This window comes from Symphalangus syndactylus, chromosome 13 (genome assembly GCF_028878055.3).
Source record: "Symphalangus syndactylus isolate Jambi chromosome 13, NHGRI_mSymSyn1-v2.1_pri, whole genome shotgun sequence".
Classification (NCBI taxonomy): domain Eukaryota; kingdom Metazoa; phylum Chordata; class Mammalia; order Primates; family Hylobatidae; genus Symphalangus; species Symphalangus syndactylus.
Window position 1 is genome coordinate 50,002,445 of NC_072435.2, and position 18,186 is coordinate 50,020,630.

The 18,186-nt window shown below is 38.3% G+C and overlaps 1 pseudogene; it reads right to left on the minus strand.

Annotated features, from left to right (window-relative positions):
- Positions 1 to 14,449: 14,449 nt before the first annotated feature.
- On the minus strand, positions 14,450 to 15,648 carry LOC129460221 (hepatitis A virus cellular receptor 1-like; annotated as a pseudogene).
- Positions 15,649 to 18,186: the final 2,538 nt, after the last annotated feature.

Here is an 18,186-nt window from a genome sequence, read left to right on the forward strand (position 1 = left end):
TAACCTAAATATTCTGTCAGAAAACAGTATTTTGGAATTAAATTTCTAGAATCCTTCATAATATTCTCTCCTCTCTACTGAACAGAGTATTAGGTTGGTAACTGGAGAATCCCAGCAAGTCATATTACTCTTTTTCTAACAAAACAGGCCTTGGTGTCTCTAACCTTGATCTGATCTCCTGCTTTAAGCAAATAAAAGAGCCCTAGAATGTGAAGAGATATGAGACAGTAGTCAAATACTCAGATAGCTAAGCATGAATGAAGTAGATAACAGAGACGAGAGGTACAAAGGTCAAAGAATTCCAGACCTTAAAATGTGGTATGGATTGCTCTGCTTCAATGGAAATATTTCCTAGAAAGTCATTTTTTTTTCTGTAGCTCTCAAATAGGAACATCTTTTATTCCATACCCTTAAATTCTCTGAGGGCTCCACTTCCTATTTAGTGATTTTCCTTTGAGGGTGTTGTGAGAGCTAAGGTCCTCTTTATGGCTTATAAGGTATCACATGTTATTCCTGTTGTTCCATTGCTTTGGGGGGATATAAGAATGCCTCTTGATTATTTTTGAGGAGCTGCATATAAGATTATTTCTTAAGTTTTCTTTTCCCATCATGTCTGAAATGTGTGAGAGCAGTGGTGATATTAAGATTTGTTTCAGAAATCTTAGGAACATTAATGACAGATATTACTTGTTATTTCTCTATTTTTTCATTTTGATATTAGCAATCCTAACAGATTTGAAATGATAGTTCGTCATTGTTTTCATTTGCAATTGCCTGTTGGTAGGTGATATTGAGCACTTTTTTATATATCTATTGGTCACTTGTATATATTTGTTGGCAAAATATTTTTTGAGTCTTTTGACCATTTTCAGGTGGATTATAATTGTTATTATTATACTTGCCTCTACTTTGAATTTCCTATATATTTTTAATAACTTTTCTTGTATATATGGTTTGCTATTGTGAGCATGCTGCAGTAAACATGCAAGTATAGGTATCTTTTTTTTTTTTTGAGTCGGAGTCTTGTTCTGTTGCCCAGGCTGGAGTGCAGTGGCTTGATCTCGGCTCACTGCAGGCTCCATCTCCCAGGTTCATGCCATTCTCTTGCCTCAGCCTCCCAAGTAGCTGGGACTACAGATGCCCGCCACCATGCCCGGCTAATGTTTTGTATTTTTAGTAGAGATGGGGTTTCACTGTCTTGGCCAGGGTGGTCTCGATCTCCTGACCTCATGATCCGCCTGCCTTGGCCTCCCAAAGTGCTGGGATTACAGGCGTGAGCCACCACACTCGGCCCAGATATCATTTTCATATAATAAACGATTTTTCTTTGGGTAGATACCAAATGATGAGATCTCTGAATCAAATGGTAGCTCTATTTTTAGTTGAGATTGAGTTTTTTTTTTCATATGCATGTGGGCTATTTGTATTCTTTATTGAAAAATGCTTAGTAATGTTATTTGCCCATTTTCAATGGAATTCCTTTTTTTATTATTATGACATTTTTGAGTTGTTTGAATTATTTGTAAATCCTGAATATTAGTTACATGTTGGCACATAGTTCGCAAATATGTTCTTTGAGTCTGTAGGTTGCCTATTTACCCTGTTGATTATTTTTCTTGCTGTGCCTAAACATTTTAGTTTGAATCCCATTTATCTATTTTTTATAAGAATAACATAATAATTTTTTTGTTGTTGTTGTGTTCTTGACTAGTTTTGGTATCAAGGTGATACCTCAGAGTGACTTAGGAAGAATTTCATTATCCTGAATTTTTGGGAAGAGTTTCAGGAGGATTATTATTCTTAGTACATTTGGTAGAATTTGGCTGTCCATTTATCTACTCCCAAGCTTTTCTTTTTCAAGACTTTTTTTATTACTGCCTCAATCATGCTACTCATTATTGGTTTGTATTACTGTTGTATCCATTGAAATGTCTGTTCTTTCACTTCTGATTGTTGATTTAGATCTCTTCTGTTTTTGATTAAGCTACCTAGCAATTTATCAATTTTGTCTTTTTGAAAAATCAACTATTCTGTTGATCATTTTTATTGTTTTTGGTCTTAAATTCATTTGGTTCTGTTCTGATTTGTTATTTTTTTTCTTGTAACTTGGAATTTGGTTTGTTATTAATTTTCTAGTTCCTTGAAGTGTGATGTTAGGTCCTTAATATGTAAGCTTTCTACTTTTTTGATGCAGGCATTTAGGCTATAAACTGCTCTCTTTGTACTATATTCGCTGTATCTCACAGGTTTTATTATATTGCATTTCTATTTCCATCTTTTTTCCCACAATTTTTGAATTTTAATTTTAATTTTCTTTTTTAGGTGGGTTTTACTCTGTCACCCAGGCTGGAGTATAGTGGCACAATCTTGGCTTACTGCAACCTCCGCCTTCCAGGCTCAAGCGATCTTTTTATTTCAGCCTCCCGAGTAGCTAGGACTATAGGTGTGCACCACCACATCTAGCTTTTTTTTATATATATTTTTTGTAGAGATGGGGTTTGCCATGTTGCCCAGGCTAGTCTCAAACTCCTGACCTCAGGTGATCCACCTGCCTCAGCCTCCCAAAGTGCCAGGATTACAGCTGTGAGCCACCACCCCTGGCCGGCCATCTTAATTACTTCATTTACACAGTGACTGTTTAGGAGTATGTTGTTTAAATTCATTGTAAATTTATAGTTTTTGAAATTTCTCTTGATATTGATTTGTAGTTTTATTCTACTGTGATCTAAGTAGGTAGTTGATATAATTGTGATTTATGGGGGTACTTTGTTGATTTGCCAGTTTCCTATCTCAACGGTCTCTCTAATGCTGTGAGTAGAATGTTGAATTTCTCCACTATCATTGTGTTACTCTTTCTATAGGTTTAATAATATTTCTATTTAAAATCTGGGTGCTTTGATGTTGGGTGCATAGATATTTAGAATTGTTATATCTTTTTGCTGAAAAGATTTCTTTATTATTGGATGATTACCTTCTTTAGCCTTTTTGTTGCCGCTTTTTATTTAAAAAGTTTTATTTGATATACATATAGATACTCCTGTTTGCTTTTGGTTTCTGTTTGTGTTAATATCTTTCCTCCTTTATTTTTAGTCTATATGTGTCTTGCAAGTAAGGTGAGATTCTTGTAGGCAACATAGAGTTGGACCATTTTTTCTTATTCATATCATAAATCTATACATTTCAATGAAGGATTTAATTAATTTATATTCAAGGTTAATTTTTTCTTTTTCTTTTTTTTTTTTTGAGATGGAGTCTCGTTCTTGTTGCTCAGGTTGGAGTGCAGTGGCGCGATCTCAGCTCACTTCAACCTCTGCCTCCCAAGTTCAAGTGATTCTCCTGCCTCAGCCTATTGAGTAGCTGTGATTACAGGTGCCCACTACCATGCCTGGCTAATTTTTTGTATTTTTAGTAGCGATGGGGTTTCACAATGTTGGCCAGGCTGATCTCAAACTCCTGATCTCAGGTGATCCACCCTCCTTGGCCTCCAAAATGTATGAGCCACCTCACCCGGCCAAGGTTAATATTAATATTAACATGTAGATTTTGTTACTATCATAATGTTAATTATTTTGTTTTTTTTCATCTATCTATCTGGTTTAATAAAATTCTGTCATGTTGTGATATATTTCTTTTTCTCTTTTGTTTTATAAGACCTGTTAGTTTTATACTTTTATATGCTTTAATGATGGTGAATATCAATCTTTTGTTTTTCTATTAGAAGTACCGGCCTGGCACAATGTCTCATGCCTGAAATCTCAGCACTTTGGGAGACTGAGGTGGGTGGATCACCTGAGGTCAGGAGTTTGAGACCAGCCTGGCCAACATGGTGAAACCCTGTCTCTACTAAAAATACAAAAATTAGCTGAGTGAGGTGGCGGGTGCCTGTAGTTCCAGCTACTTGGGAGGCTGAGGCAGGAGAATTGCTTGAACCTGGAAGGCAGAGGTTGCAGTGAGCTGAGATTGTGCCATTGCACTCCAGCCTGGGAAACAAGAGCAAAACTCTGTCTCAAAAAGAAAAAGAAAAAGAAAAATCCCTTGAACATCTTTTATAGACCCAGTCTAGTGGTAATTAGTTTCCCCAGCATTTACTTCTCAGGGTAAGACTATTTCTTCTTCATTTGTGAAGGTTAATTTACCTTGATGTAAAATTTTTGGCTGGCTCTTTTATTTCAACACTCGGTAAGTGCCATTCCATTATGTTCTGGCCAGTAAAGTTTCTGTTGAGAAGTCTGCTTTTAGTCTGATGTGGTTTTCTTTATAAATGACTAGATGCTTTTCTTTTGCTGATTTTATAATTACTTATTTCACTTTGACTTTAGAAATTCTGATTATCGTGTGCCATGGTGAAGTCTGTTTTGCAATTTATTTTACTGGTGATTGCTGAGCTTCCTGTATATGTATGTCTAATTCTATTGTTAGACTTGGAAAGTTTTCATCATTTATTTTCTTAAATAGGTTTTCTAAACTTTTTCATGTTTTTTCTTTCTCAGAAACACTGATAATTTTTATGTTTAGTCACTTTATGTAGTCGGAAACATCTCAAAGTCTTCATTTTTAAAAATTCTTCTTAGTTTTGTCTGAGTAGATTATTTTAAAAGACCCATTTAAAGGTCTGAAAATTCTTTTTATGCCTTTTCAGTCTATTATTGGATCATTGAATGTATTTTCTTTTTCCTTCAGTAAATCTTTCAGTTCCATAATTTTGTTTTGGTTTCTTTTGAATGAGATTTATCTCCTTGGCACATTTCCCATTCATACTTTAAATTTATTTACTTATTTTGGTATTGGTTATTAGATTTCTTTTGCATGTCTTTGAGCTTCTTTAAAATCTATATTTTGAAGCCTTTTAAAAGTCTTTGAAAGTCCTTTCAATGATTTTTTTTTCTTGGAGTACTGGAGAATTATTGTGTTCCTTTGAAAGTGTCATAAACCTTGCTTTTCTGTGTTTCCTCTGTCTTTATGTGGCTTTATATTGATTTCTGCACATCTGGAGAAACAGTTGTTTCATTTTTTTTTAACTTACATTCATTGGAGGAAGCTTTTTTTTTTTGAAGTTATTACCATGATGTTTATTGCATAGAGCCAATTGGCTTTACTTTTGGGTTTGTGCAGAGGGAAAGACTGTATAAGTTTCTTGAGTATAAACAAATATATATATATGTATATATATATATCACAAATTTTGGCTTAGGAGTCATATTTTCTCTTAGGTTGATTTTTAATTCTAAGTCTCAGAAAACAATTATCTTTGTTTTATTCGTCATTGAGGCCCCGCACACCCGAGGTAAAAGGGTGAGAAGGTAGGGTGGGGGCTGGATAATGAGAAATTACTTAAGGATTATAATGTAAATTGTTTGAGTGATGGATACCCTAAAAGCCCAGACTTCACCACTATGCAGTCTATGCATGTAACTAAATTACATTTTTACACAACACATTTGTAAAAATAAATTAAAAAGAACCACTAGAGTTTGCTATCTTGCTTATTCATACATACAAATATGTCATAAACGTTTCCCATGACATTATTATTGATACAGGAGTTAAAAAGGAATTATTTAGGCAGATAGTGAGGGCAAGAAAGTCCTTAGTAAAGCTTTCATTTTAATAAAAAGCAGCCCACAAATTATTTCTTTTTTAACAAAGAACAGCCTGTAAAATCAAGCTCCAAACATTGATAAGCAAGCTGGAAGCTTGCATGGATAAATGTTGGCAGCTGTGCCAATAGGAAAAGGGGCTAACTGGGGACTACACATGTTTAAAATGGTGACTCCATCTTCCCGTTTCTTTGTTAACCACATGTACAGTAAGAAGCAGGCAACAGGGTGCTGGCAAATGCTCCATTTGCATAATAGAAAATTATGGTGGAGCAGCCAGCTTCCTTGTGTGCTGTGTAAACTTTCAAACCTGATCCAACCAATGTTTGGGCCCTATGTAAATCAGACACCTGCTCCTGAAGCCAGTGTGTAAAATCCATTGCGCTTCGCTGCAGGCTGGAAGTCCCACTCAGAGACACTGCTCTTTCTCAGAAGAGACGGCTATTCTCCTTTCTCTTTCTTTTGCCTATTAAACCACTGCTCCTAAACCAACTTCTTGTGTGTCCATGCACTGATTTCCTTGGCATAAGATGACAAAACTCGGGTCTTTACCCCAGACAGGTGATGCCACTTCATTATGTTAAAACTAATTAATTTATTAGTTAAAATTGCTTTATTAATAAATATAGCACTTTTTTTTTTTTTTTGAGACAGAGTCTCGCTCTGACACCCAGGCTGGAGTGCAGTGGCGTGATCTCAGTTCACTGCAACCTCCGCCTCCCGAGTTCAAGCAACTCTACTGTCTCAGCCTCCTGAGTAGCTGGGAGTACAGGCATGTGCCGCCACAACCGGCTAATGTTTTGTATTTTTAGTAGAGACAGGGTTTCATCGTGTTAGCCTGGATGGTCTTGATCTCCTGACCTTGTAATCCACACGACTCGACCTCCCAAAGTGCTGGGATTGCAGGCGTGAGCCACCACGCATGGCAAGATATAGCACATTTTAAAGACTGCTGATGCACAGTGCAAAAACTGCCATATATGAATATGACATCAAATTATACTTCCAGTAACAGTGTTAGGAAAGCTCTTGTTTCCCTACACTTACTATTTATGAATAGTTTAATGGAATATGCTATTTTAAAAAATATTTTCCGTTTTGGTATGTGAAAAAATGGCATCTAGTTATTTATTTATTATTTATTTATTTATTTTTGAGACAGAGTCTCGCTCTGTTGGCCAGGCTGGAATGCAGTGGCATGATCTCAGCTCACTGAAACCTTTGTCTCCTGGGCTCAAGCAATTCTCCTGTCTCAGCATCCCTAGTAGCTGGGATTATAGGTGTGTGCCACCACACCTGGCCAATTTTTGTATTTCTAGTAGAGAGGTTTACATCATGTTGGCCAGGCTGGTCTCAAATTCCTGACCTTGGCCTCCCAAAGTACTGGGATTACAGGTATGAGCCACCACACTTGGCGGCATCTCATTATTTTAATATGAATTTTAGTAACTATTAGGTAACTTGTTTTTATATATGTTTAGTGTACTACTTTTTGAATTGCCTAGTCATGCCTTCTGCTTATTTTGCTATTAAATTGTTTAACTTTTTACTGATTTATATAAGCTTTTGGTATCCCCATTATAGTAATTGTTTGTCCAAAATTATTTTACATGTATCTTCATTCAGCTCCCAGAGTCCATCTTCAATGCTTTCGACAGAAAAGCAGTTCCTCCCTTCTAAACATGTCTACTCTTAGTTTAAATATGTACCAATTAGTAATATACAATTAGGGAAGTTTAAACACTGTCTAATTGAATTTGATTTGGGGAAAATAAATGTTCTCACCTTTCCATTATTTTTTAACCATGTGTGAGAAGGTAGTCCTTACATTCTGGGATGAAAAGTCTCTTTTTAAAAAGAGAAAATGTATTCTATCAAAGAGGGTACCAAATTCCAAGTTTGCACTGCACTTTGCTGAACACATTGTATTTTTTCAAGCTTAAACTTTCTAAAAGGTTAGCAGTATTCTCTATGAAACACAGAGCTGCTCACATTGCAGCCCTGCTCCAAAACATTTGGTAGTTCATAACAGCCTACAAAGCTGAGCCCCCATCCATGTTTCTAAGGCCAACATCTCTTAACATCCCAAATCTACACAACACTCCCAAAGTAAATTCTCTTGTCAAACTCCACTTCTTGTCCCACCCTGTCCTCAAATAAGCCTCATATTTTTATACTTCATGTCTTGTACTTAAACTGCTTTTTTGCCTAGATGTACATTTTTCTTTTCCCACATTCTTCTCGACATGGAAAACCTGCACATTTGTGAGTATCACTTTTACTCTCCACTGCAACTTCTCACTTGACGGTTCTCCACTTGTTCTTGCAAGGCACTGGTGAATTTTAGAACTGGAACCATATTATATCCATCTTTGCAGTTCTAGAGCCTGATACCAGGTGTAGGTGTCAAGAAATGGTTCCCAATGGAAGCTTGCTGATAGTGATCTTCAACAGATGAGACAAGAAAGGAGCCAGAATGCTGATCTACTAATCCAGATTGCTTTCCACTATTATTTTGTTGAAACTCTCCAATGTCATGAGAAAAATAACAATGATAATAATAATACTAGTAGAAAATACAGAAGATAAGTCAGTTAAAATTGAGCTGGTAGCGTGCATGACTTCAATTCTCTATTTATTACTGGTTTCAAAATATTCCTTATCCACAAATTGGAAGAAACAGGAAACAGACCCTCAAGTGCCTATCACAATGCAAGACCTGCCAATTTCATAACTTGCTCAGCCACCCTCATAAAAGAAACTAGACACACTGGTGACCCCATATTACACACACTCAAAGGAGACAGAAGGTCTTCCTCTCACTGTCCTCCAGTACATGTGTCTCCTCCTTCTTAAAAAGCAAAACAACAAAGAAATAATACCTCCCAGAGGGTATGACACTTGAACTTGGACAAGTTTTTTTTTTTTTTTTTTAGATGGCATCTCGCTCTGTTGCCCAGGCTGGAGTGCAGTGGTATGATCTTGGCTCCCTGCAAGCTTTGCCCATGCCATTCTCTTGCCTCAGCCTCCCGAGTAGCTAGGACTGCAGACACCCACCATAACACCCGGCTAATTTTTTTGTATTTTTAGTAGAGACCAGGTTTCACCATGTTAGCCAGGATGGTCTCAATCTCCTGACCTCGTGATTCACCTGCCTTGGCCTCCCAAAGTGCTGGGATTACAGACATGAGCCACTGTGCCCGGCCTGATCTTCAAGTTTTTAGATTCGATTAGTAATCAAGTCAATTCAATTGTTGCCCTTACTTGGCTCATATCACATACTATGAACCTCTTAGGATCACCCCATGCAAATTCTGAGGCAAAATCTTGAGTTTCCATATTATGTAAAATAGCAGTAACCTGTTATGAAACAACAGTAGAGCTGTTCCTAAGGCATTGACCCTGCCCAAAGCACAACTAAATTTCCCAAACAGTTATGAGTTTACAGTTTCAAAATCTATTCAAAAATAGGCTTCATATGAGTCTTTGAACAGGGCTCAGCCCTTTCTGTGAGGTTAAAAGAGGGTGTACACAAGGAAGGTTTCAAGAGATAAGAAAGCCCCTCATTACCCACCACACAGAGGACGAGCAGAATCATAGAGTCCATGCCCACCCTTTTTCACTTCTAGAATATCTCCCACCATGTGAAAGACCACTTCTCTTCCACATGCTATCCTTTTCAATGAGAACATGGTAAACATTTCATCCTTGGCAGGATTTGTTCAGGGTTTCACTCTACTTTCCCACTGGGTCTCAGTCTGCCAGCTTTCTGCTTTAGTGTCTTGTTGAACTCCCCCTCTTTAAGGGCACACAAATCCCCGTCAGTCAGTTCATGTACTAACACGACCTCTGCAAGCCCCTCACTCCACAAAACACCATTCCTGACCATCACAGAAGGGAAGGTCTAACTTACGTGGTCAAATATTAGCTAAAATGAGTTGTTCAATAGGTAAGCTGTAATTTAATTCTGGAAACCAGACCCCCCTGGCACACTTACACTTTTTCCTTGGTATGCCAATCTTTTCCCTTGATGTGCCTAATAGGGAGAACTCTGAACACAGGAGTTTTCAGTTAGTATTTGTTTGGTGAATGGATCATGTCTCTATGGTAGGTAGTCTGGCGTGGGTCAGGAGCACAGCCCTGGAGAGAAACTTAATAATTTGAGTTCTAATAGCTGGCTGCCTCTCTGGGTCTTTATATCCTCATCTGAATCCTGAGGATAGTAATTACATCTACACCTCTCTGTCAAAGAATTGTGATGAATGAAAAAGATGATGCATAAAGAAAAATTAGGATGCTGTTAGCTAGCTCTCAGTAATTGTTAGATCTTACGACATTTGCTCCTACTGCTATCAAGCTGAGTGTGTTTCTATGTATAAAAGCTAACAACCAACAAGCTAAGTGTGTTTCTATGTATAAAAGCTAACAACCAACAAAGGGTGAAAATTAAAGTAAAACTTCATTGTTGACTTGTCAGACTGGAGTCCTATGGATTAATAGGTCTAGCACAGGTAGAAGATAAAGAAATACTTAACTTCTGGTTTATTTGATTTAAGGCAAATTCAGGCAAACCTGGATAAGAAATGCTTTTCACCAAAGTTTGTCTGCAACTTGAATGCTGTAGGTTAAACTTACTTAAAAGTACTTTAGACAGATTCATTTGTCATATAAGTATGTCATAGTTTCTGGTGTTTAGGACTGGATTTTTGTTTATTTAGTTTTCTGAAAAGACACAAGAGACAGCCCAAGCTGCTATTGGAATTCCTAGAGACAAGCTGGGCAAATGAGCCCTTAAAAAATTCCATTTATGGTAAAGATAATAATGAAATAAATAATTACCAAGACCAGCTCCATCGGGGAGACCCTAACCCAGCAGCACTAGAGGAATTAAAGGCACACACACAGAAGGTGTGAAGTGGGAAATCAAGGGTCTCACAGCCTTCAGAGCTGAGAGCCTCGAACAGAGATTTACCCACATATTTATTAACAGCAAGCCAGTCATTAGCATTGTTTCTATAGATATTAGATTGACTAAAAGTATCCCTTATGGGAAATGAAGGGATGGGCCAAAACAAAGAGATGGGTTGGGCTAGTTATCTGCAGCAGGAGCATGTCCTTAAGGCACAGATTGCTCATGCTATTGTTTGTGGGGTTTTTTTTTCAAGAGACAAACAAAAAACTTTTATTAATGAGTATGCATACAAACAAACCTAGACAACCACCAAGAGTCCCTCACAGTTTCATGTATTCACAATATTATTTCATCTCTAAAGCCACCAGTGAATGATTAGTTCTGCTACTTGTTAAAGTTGTGCAAAATTTCTCAATTTAAACATACAGTCTTAATTATACCAGTGTTCTAATGTCCCAAGACTGATTGTAGGTAATGGAATCTCAACAATATCTTAAATAGTAATTTAAAAAACTCAATGTGATCTACAAGACTAATATATTTAAAGGAAAATAATTCATATTCACTAAATTCCTCCCCTTTCTTCCTTCTTACCTATTCTCCCTTTCACTTGCCAGTTTTTTTCTACAGTATGTGATGATGGCCAAATTACCCAATATCAACTGTTTCAAAAAAGAAATGTTATTTTAAAAGATACCATACAGCAAGAGACTTATAGGTGTAACACCACTGAAATTATTTACTAAGCCCTGGCCGGGTATGGTGGCTTACACCTGCAATTCCAATACTTTGGGAGGCTGAGGCAGGCAGATCACTTGAGGTCAGGAGTTCAAGACCACCCTGGCCAACATGGTGGAACCCTGTCTCTACTAAAAATACAAAAATTAAGTGGACATGGTGGCCATCCCAGCTACTAAGGAGGCTGAGGCAGGAGAATTGCTTGAGCCCGGGAGGCAGAGGTTGCAGTGAGCCAAAATTGTGCCGCTACACTCTAGCCTGGATGACAGAGCCAGACTCTGTCTCAAAAGAAAAAAAAATTATTTACCAAGCTGTGTTTTCATAGTGTTTTTTAATTCTCCAAACTGCTTCAGTATCTGTAGTGTTTTTTACATTTCAAAGACTTCCCACATGTAACATTTCATTGGAATTACCACTTTAAATCATAGTTGATATGGAAATTATTACATCTAACAGATGAAGAAAATAAAGAACCATTTGCTCTAATGTCATCCAGTGAAACTGCTAAGAGTTAGGATTAGACTCAAGTCCTATTCCCAATCCTGTATACTACCCTAAACTCCTAAGCCCCCATACATTGTACTTCACAGAATGCTACTAGTGACTGTGCTTATGCATTCAAACAAGTTTTGGAAATGTTGTGTTAAGCAAAGCTAACCAGGTTGCCAAAGTCTCTATTATGCATCATAAATCCCCAGGAAGGATCTAGAGAATAGAGCAGGTGCCATAAAGTTGAAAGTCCCACAGGTGTCAAGCAGGTAACAAAGGTGAGCATGCAAGGCAAAGTAAGGACTTGGGGATTAGAGGATGCATCTCCATCTAGTGGAACCCTGGTCACATAGCAATCCAGTCCAATCTTGCCAGGTCTTTCCAGAGAAGCTACAAATCTTGGCTTTAATTTCAAATCTCCAGTTTTGTGCATGTTGCCTCAAATTTAAGAAAAAAAGACACTATAGTTTAAAAAAATTTTTTTTTGACCAGATTGGGCCAGCCACATTTGGGAAAACTGAAATACCATGTATCACAATCTCATTTGCCCACAGAATTTTCCTTCAAAGGACCTATAAATTTCCTAGATGATAACGTTGTTAAAAAATGTTGCCTCTGGCTGGGCGCGGTGGCTCATGCCTGTAATCCCAACACTTTTGGGAGGTCAAGGCAGGTGGCTCACCTGAGGTCAGGAGTTGGAGACCAGCCTGGCCAACATGGTGAAACCCCTTCTCCACCAAAAATAAAAAATAAGCTGGGTGTGGTGATGGGCATCTGTAATCCCAGCTACTCAGGAGGCTGAGGCAGGAGAATCACTTGAACCTGGGAGGCAGAGGTTGCAGTGAGCCAAGACTGCGCCATTGCATTTCAGCCTGAGTGACAAGAGCAAAGCTACATCTCAAAAAAACAAAAATGAAAACAAAAAGTTTCCTCTGAAAGCAAGCATCCTGCTACCCCAGACAACTATGGTATGGGTAGCTCTGAACCTCAACTATGAATTATTTCAGAGTTTACTCAAACTGAAATTGAAATTAATACCCAGTCTTAACTGTTCATATAGAAATGTTTCTTTTCTGACAAATCTAGCTCTTGCAAATCTACACTTAGTAGAGACGGGGTTTCTCCATGTTGGTCAGGCTGTTCTCAAACTCCCGACCCCTAGTGATCAACCCACCTCAGCCTTCCAAAGTGCTAAGATTAGAGGCATAAGCCACCATGCCCGGCTGGCAAATATATACTTCTAAACAATTATGCTGGTTTAGTATAATAGTTTTTTATATATTTTTTTGTACTGACTAAAGATATCCTTACAATAAGCCTAATTGAATTGTTAAAAAAAAAAAAATACAGGAATTGACTAGATATGAGAAAGACACTTTGCCTTTCCAAAACAATTTTATCTTTCTTTGTTTTCTTAAATTTTTTTCTTAATAGAGATGGGGTCTTGCCCTGTTGCCCAGGCTGGTCTCAAACTTCTGGACTCAAGCTATCTGCCCACCTTGGCTTCCCAAAGTGCTGGGATTACAGGCATGAGCCACGGCGCTAGCCTCCAAATCAATTTTAAACATAAAAGTGATTTGGAGACGATTTAGAATTTGGGTTAAAACTAGTGAGTTTCAAACACTTATATCTGCAATGTAACATAAGGCAGGAAAGGCAGCCTTTTCCCTACTCCAGCCTTTTTTTTTTCCTTTTATTTCTGACCTTCTTGGTTCTAAAAATTTGTTCAGAAAGGCTGATGGTTGTTTAAATGCTTAGCACCGTGACACACATGTAATAAAAATTGCATAAATGGACCTGGCATGGTGGCTCATGCCTGTAATCCCAGCACCCTGGAAGGCCAAGGCAACTGGATCGCCTGAGGTCAGGAGTTCGAGATCATTCTGCCCAACATGGTGAAACCCTGTCTCTACCAAAAAAGTAGAAAAAATTAGCTGAGCATAGTGGCAGACACCTGTAATCCCAGCTACTCATGAGGCTGAGGCAGGAGAATCGCTTGAACCTGGGAGGTGGAAGTTACAGTGAGAGGAGATTTCACCATTGCAATCTAGCCTGGGCAACAAGAGCAAAGTTCCATCTCAAAAAAAAAAAAAAATGCATAAATATGTTGAATCACTTGGCAAATGATTTTCTTTCCCTGGTGTCTACGTGTTCCTTACTATTGTAGCCTCTTTTAACTGATAAAATAGCTACCCCAATTCAGAGATCCAGTACTTAATGCATCACATTTCCAGAGTCATGAGAAAACAGCTAAACCTGTTAGAGTGAATTATACTCACTTTGTTTCCCCATGGAGGAAATAAAAACCCACGATTTGAAACCTTTGGAAAACATAGGAAATGCAGCATTTGGAAGTATAATATAGAAAGGAGATAATCATACAATGCTTCCAAATGAAGTCTCACATTGAATTTGCTGATTTTTAAGACAGATTCCCCTCTTCTGGACAGCTCTGATGACCAAGATAGAAGTTCATTTGCTATGTTTCCAGGGACTATTCTCTTTGATGGATACAGGATTTATGGGTCTAAAGAGAACATACAATTCTAAAGTGTTCATGTTTGAGAGAAAACTCTGCAATGATCAGAAGGATTGAGACAGTTTTAGCGTAAAAAATTAGGACTACATTAATGATGAGGTTGACTATACACAGTTTGGGGTGAGAGAGTTACTCTACCCAGTATCACTGACATGTTGGAATGCCAGATGAAACTGAAACAGAAAAATTGTCTTGGAGTCTGAAAGATGTCCGATGTGCTGATACCTGTTCAGTCTTCTGCAGTCATGGGCGTAGAGACCACTGGGTCTTAGTCTGTGGCATAAAGACTATTCTCAGTGTAGATATTGTCTTCTGCTTGGACTTCCTTTTTAACTGCATTTTGCAAAGCTTTAATTTGAAGGCTGCTAAACGATACACTTAGTTGTTGAATCTTCTTTTTGAAGAAATACTTTTTGGCAATGATGACACCCAAAAGAGCAAGAAGCACCAAGACAGAAATACAGACTCCAGCATAGATTCCTTTTGTGGTGGTGGCCATCTGTGGACTATATGCTGGGACAGTTGAGTTTGATTGTTATTCCAAAGGCCAATCTGAAGACTCTGTCACAGTGTCATTCCCATCTGTTGTGAAAGAGTGCAATGGTGAGCTGGTGGGATGTGTCCTTATTTCTCCCTGAAGTGTCATAAGGTGGGTTTCCGCTGGCTGAGGTGAAGATGGTGAAGTGGCTACTGACTCATGGTTCTGCGTGGGCAATGGCATTGGAGGAACAAAGGTAGAGACCGTTGTTGTCATTGGAAAACTTGTTGTCACTGGAACACTCGTTGTTGTTGGAACAGTCATTGTCATTGGAACAGTTGTTGTTGGAACACTTGTTGGAGCACTCATTGTCACTGGAACAGTTGTCATTAGAACAGTTGTTGTCATTGGAACGCTTGTTGTCATTGGAACTGTGGTGCTTGTTTGGACAGTTGTGACAGTTGGAACAGTTGTGACAATTGGAGTAGTCATGACCCTGGGTGGCACAATCTCCAATGATATGGTGATTTTCATGTCATTGAACCACCCACTCTGCTCAACACGGCAACAATATAAGCCACTGTCAGACACAGCTATATTTTCTATAGTCAAAGAGAAATCCCTTCTTGAAAGGTCCCCCAATAGCTTATAGCGTGTGTCCTTCCGATAGGTGACATGGGTTCCATTGGTCCAGACAATGCTATTTCGGCATGTGAATAAAAAACATACACCTGTATTCCAGCACATGGATGTGACAGCTCCATTGTAGCAGCAGGGTAGCGTGATAGATGGACCTGCCATTCCACCAACCTTTACAGAACCAGCTACAGAATCTGCCAGATGTAGGATGAGGCTTAAGATGGCCACTTGAGGGATGCATTATGGGATCAGCCAGTTAGTTAGAAGGCAGTTTTCCAGCTTCTTCTCCCTCCTCCTAGTCTGTGTTTGTGGTTTAAGGATGGCTTTAAATGGTTTTCCACCCTGGGTGGGCCAGGTGTTCCTTGCCCTCATTCTGGTAAATGTACAATCTCCCAGCGTGGGCGTTATGGCCATCATGTACATGTCACAGTGCTGCAAAGATTTTGTTTATGGCCAGTTTTGGGGCCAGTTTATGGCCAGATCTTGGGAAGCCTGTTCCCAACAAATAATAATCTCTAAACATAGGAATTTGACTAGTGTTAACCACTCCACTTCTCCAATACGCTGATACTTCTCCCTTTTTCTTAGCATAACACAAAACAGACACATGACTACACACCATCTGCTTTCCAGTGCGGAACAGAGTAATAAAGGCATAAGCAAGCTTAAGAACACAGTCAACCATGTTCACCACATCTATATCTAGCACTGCTTAAAACAAAATCAATGAGAAACTGAGAAGATGAGTGACTACCCTGTTTTCAGCACTTATTGTCACAAGAAGACAAAACATGTCCACACACTCTCTCCTTCTAAGGCAGAGCATCCACTTTCCTGAGGAAAAAGTAATTTTACAGCATATATCTCAATCTCACATTATTAGCAAGATGACATTGGCTTTGGGCATGCAAAGAACAGGCATATTATAGACATCCTTAAGACACATCGCATGGCCTGGCTTACCTGATACAATTTTTCATTTCTCTGAAGCAAACTCAAATTTCAAACATGTATTTCTTTATTAACTGATTTCATTAATTTCCACAGGGACTTCACAGAAAATATTTTCAACATTCATTCACTTAATCATACCGTAATAGATGGTCTAACATATCCAGAAGACAGCCATATGTAAGACATGCTCATACCCCAAAGCATAGAAAACTTAACACACCAGGGCCTTGAGGAAGCAACACTATAACAGTGCAACTACACAAATATTTAAGAAAACCTACATCACCCAACACAGAGCATGTATGGTCACCACTACCCAGCACTCTCCAAAATAAGTAGGTATGAATAGCTTATTCAAAAGTTGGCTTATATATACTTGTCACCACAAATTGGTTCTGAACATACTATTCCAATTTTGGATATTCACAACAAGGTAATTATCTGGTAAGATATATTTATAATAACTTGTAATTAGACTCCTAAATGCACACATATACTTGAGTCACAGTGAGGTGAAAAAAACTGAATTATTTGTAGAGTACCTTAAGATTTAAATTTCCAAAAAACATACTTAAGCTTAGTTTTACAAGTATTCCACCCAGCATCTCTTCATCAAGCTTTTTCAATTTTAAAAGATGAGGAGTAGGGAGGGCTTTTAAAAGTTTTATTTCTTTCTATTCAGTTTATCTTATCCCATACAGAAATGGAATAAAGTGTGGTGTCTTTCCTAATGATAGTTATGGTTGTGGTAACACAGAAATATCTATGCTTCCAAGCAAGAGATGAAAAATTATGGTCTCCCCAAAATAGAGAAACCAACGCTACCTGAGGCCCAAAGAGATGTTCAGGTTACATCTGTCAGAATTGATACCATGCAAGAGAACCATCTTTGGAGAACAGTGGGGCTCACCTGAGATTTTGGTGTGTCATGTGGATGGCATCAGAGACAAGCATTACACAAAATGAGCATCCCAATAAGACTTTCATGTGAGATTGTCTTAGAAGATGGTGGCCCAACTCACACAGAAGAGGACGGCTGTGCATCCAAGTGAGACTGATATTTTTTCTCAGGAGCAGAAATCTTAATGTAGGAGATGACCACTCACTGAGTAGTTGAAGCATGCCCTGATGGAACTCTCTGGGGGTCAGATTTCACACTGTCTCCCTGAGTTGCATAAAGCACAGAACAGCATGCCTGCACTACAGCTTCTAGCATGTACCAACTCAGCAGAAAACACATCACTGTCTATTTTGTTTCAAAAATGCTTTGCCATTTAAAAAAAGTTAATTAATATAGTAGAAACCCAAGAACTACCTAGGTGTAGGGAGCAAGTCTGTCATCAGAAGTATTTAAATGCTGGCTAGACACACACTCTGTGGAAATAAGTTTCACTCTTTGTGAAAGGGGTAAAATAAATCTTTTTCTTGGGCACTGACAGATCTAGCAAAGATCCTAGCATACAGTAGATAAACAGCAACTTCTATTTACTAAACTTTATTTTCACAGATTACTGGTGAAGCAACTTATTGATATAACTCTAAGACATGAAGGGTATCACAAGACCACTCATGTTCTTTATGGGGTTTCAATTAAAAAATTAGATGAAAAATCTGGCCACGAAAGGAGTTTTGATGCTCCTAAGTAGCATCAGAACTGCTCTGATGTGCTTAAGCCATTGTGACAGTCCTAGCTTTGTTCCTACCCAAAGTCTCTTCTCATGAATCCTAGGCTTACAGGTCAAACAGATAAAGCATCCCTAAATCAAACACAGACTTCAACACTCGTAACAGTAGGTGCACATCTCATCTGAAAATCAATCAAAAGCTCAGACCATCTACA